The following is a 3,759-nucleotide window of genomic DNA, read 5'->3' on the forward strand; positions in this document are numbered from 1 at the left end:
ACTCAGCTGTTTCCCAGGAGACAGTAAACACTGCCTCAGACCGCTTGGTCCCAGTGGGGAGAGAGAGAGAGAGTGAGAGCATGAAAGGCCCTGGGACTTCAGCCAGAGAAGCAATTTGTGTCTGTGGGCGGTAGCTGAGTGGCAGAGAACATGTTTTGCATGCAGAAGGTACCTGGTTCAATCCCCAGCATCTCCAGTTAGGGCTGGAAATGTCCCCTTGTCTGAAAGCCCAGTCAGTGTAGACAATACTGAGCTACATGGATTCAATTGTCTGATTTGGTATAAGACAGCCTTCCTATGTAGATCCAGGTACACAGATAATGGGCTGTATCTAATGTGGGTGCTACTTAGAATGGACCCTTCAACACTAATGGACATGCTGCCTCTGGTCCATTAATTCTGATGAAGCAATATACAAACCAGTACACAATTATTCTTTGAAATTTGCACTACCCTGAATTTTGCAATTTCGTTCTTCAAGCAATTTGTACAAAAATACATCAGAGGAAAGTGTGCAGTTTAGTTAAAACAGCACACAGAAAATGCCCCAAATTAATTGACACTGCATAAAAAAGGTGTATATTAGGAGAAATCTGCACAGACTCTGATAAATTTTAATGAGAATTTAAATACCCCCCCCCCCAATTATGGCAGAAATGCAGAAAACTGCACTTCAAATCAGGAGTACCGGCTTAGCCCCACAACCGTGGGTGCCCAGGGCCGTGGATGCCAGGCAGCATGCATGCCCCTGGCATTGAAATTTGTGGGTGCCCAGCCCCTTCAGGGGGAATTCTGTGGGTGCACGGGCACCCAGGGCCCCAGGGAGTTGGCACCTATGCTTCAGCTAAAAAGCAAACAAACAGAAAAACCATGCCCAACAGTTATGTCCATCCATATATGTGAGCTCAGTGTACAATTCAAACAAATTACCAACATGTTCTCTTGGCAAATGATGTGTTCCAAAAACTGTGTTTGTCTTGAATGTGAATGCAGGATGGGGAGCACTTAGTGGCAGAACCAACTTGACAATTTTCTTACAATTCCTGCCCCAAACCACTGCTTCCACTTAGCTGAGTTTGTGTCTGATTTTCCCACTTGACTGGGAATTGCATGGTAGGGGGAGAGTTAATTTCAAATGACTTAAGAGGGGTTCATTTTCTAGGTCGGGGAAAAATGGTGGGTGACTGAAGGGTCAAGTTGCTGACTTCTTCCCATCTTGAAAACATCCCCATTGACCTGAGCCTGATGAGAGCTGTGGCCTAAAAGAGGATTAAATCATGCTGTAAGCCACCCAGAGTGGCTGGGATAAATAATAAAATTATTATTATTATTAACTACAGAAGGTGAAATGTTGTCTGCAGCTAATGCTGCATTCATGTGGCAGTTTATTCCATGTTCCTAACGTTTCCCCAACTGTTAAGTTCCACGTTATATTTGCACTTTCACGCGATGCAGCAGCCGGTTCTGAACTATAGCGGAATATAGTTCAAGTTTTGGCAATCATTTCTGTATTCTTAGCAAATGGATCTGGAAGCAGACAGCGTGGAAATGAGCAGACCCATTCAAATAAATGATGTAGGTTACTTTCAGTGGGTCTACTGTATGGAGACAACTCAGAGGAACGACAGCAACATTAGGCATGCAACTTACCAGAATTTCCTACACGATCCGCCATGGTCAGGTTATTGTGATGAGGTGCTTCCCCAACATGGCTTGAGATTCTTGCATTCACAATATCTCCAAAACTGTATCAGAAACAGAATGAGAGAGGGAGAGGGAGAGGAAGAGAATACAGCTCTCCAGAACCCTGGTTAAATATTAAAGCATGCTACAAGGTATTTCTTTTGTCACTGCTCAGACCATGAATTTTTTAAAAGAAGGAGGCACCCAAGTGGTATGATCATTGTCACACAGAGGAAAGAGAGCTATCGCCCTTCGATGGAAGCAGAAGTAGTGTATCCTAGGGGTGGACTTCTGGGTTATCTGCCAGGGCTACCTGCAAGTAGTTGCATAGCCAGAAGCAAAAGTGGACAGGGCAAGGCATGTGAATTTTACCTTGTGTACAGTGGGCACAAGTACAGCAATTCATGTGTGCTCATCCCTCTCTGTCCTCCATCTGGGCAAGAAAGAAACACAATCAGTTATCAAGGACCAAATAAGCTGTTCCATCTCAATCCATTTCTGCACATGCCTGTGACACCTTCCTCTTTCATCATAGCAGTATCTGGCATCTGACCACTCAAATCACCTCAGGATTTTTTTAAGGACATTTTTGGATTTCACCACACCAAACCTTCCTCTGGGGGCACTGAGCTGTCAGAAAGTAGAAATGGAACTTTCCCAATCTTTCCCTACCCAGCATGGTGTAGTGGTTAAGAGCAGTAGACTCGTAATCTAGGGAACCGGGTTCACGTCTCCGCTCCTCCACATGCAGCTGCTGGGTGACCTTGGGCTAGTCACACTTCTCTGAAGTCTCTCAGCCCCACTCACCTCACAGAGTGTTTGTTGTGGGGGAGGAAGGGAAAGGAGATTGTTAGCTGCTTTGAGACTCCTTAGGGTAGTGATAAAGCGGGATATCAAATCCAAACTCCTCCTCCTCTTCTTCTTCTTCTTCCCATTAAATACATAAAGAACATAAGAACATCCCTGCTGAATCAGACCACTAGCTCATCTAATCTAGAATCCTGTGCTCAAAGTGGTCAACCAGTTGCCCCAAGGCCAGTTTTGCATGTGTCCTAACATGAATTTGTTTCAACGCATTCTCTGTGGATTTAAATATATATTTTATTTACGACAAAACCGAGTGCATTTTCACATAAAATACAGATCTTTGTATGCATTTCCCTATAGAATTTGAAATAAATAAAAATAATAATAAATTGTCCAGTAGCACCTTAGAGACCAACTAAGTTTGTTCTGGGTATAAGCTTTCATGTGCATGCACACTACTGGACACCCCCTCCAACTGCATCAGACCAACACGGCTACCTACCTGGACCTTAGATTTTGGTGTGATTTTGCCCCTTTGTATATGGTCTTGTGCATTTCCCTCTACAATAGCATATTTTTGTATGTGTCTTACTATATAGAGATGCCCACCACTGCAGGTAGACAACAATCCAAACAAAGGGAAGGTCAGTAGTTTCAGGAAGGCAAGTCAAGTAGGATCAGCACCTTGGAGAGGGATTTGGATGCAGGTTTCAGGACCACTTTTTGTGTTCCTGCTGCTGAGCCAGAACATGCAAGCTGTTTCAGCAGTGACCTGGTGAAACTGGCAGATTTTTAGAGGCTATGGTACATATCAACTGAACTAGAGCCCCCACCCCTCTGAATGCCGCATCTGGCTAATTAAAGGGCCGCTGCCTTCTTCTTCAGCCAACAACTTCTTTCAGCCCCTTTCATATGGCTGTTTCTTCTGTGCTCTCCTGATCCTCCAAGGGAATCTGTGGACCAGTCATTGGAGTCTGGTAGCAGATGCTTCTTAAGGGTTCAAGGAAGGAGATGCAGTTCCAGTGACCATGGCTCCATATGGGATGAACCAGGAAGTGGGTTCATCTCTACTTTGGGACTGCCATTGTCAGAGGACTCTAGCTTCAAGGATTCCTGGTCTGGAGCAATTATGGCATCCCTCCCACACCCTCAAACACACACTTTTTTGTATGCTTTCACCCTTCTAAAATATGCAAATTGTGCACATCTCCCCCATAAAAAATACTCACTTTTTGTATGCATTTTTTAAACAAAACTGCCATCAAAAAT

This window comes from Podarcis gaigeae (genome assembly GCF_964106915.1).
Source record: "Podarcis gaigeae genome assembly, chromosome: 8".
Taxonomy (NCBI): Eukaryota; Metazoa; Chordata; class Lepidosauria; order Squamata; family Lacertidae; genus Podarcis; species Podarcis gaigeae.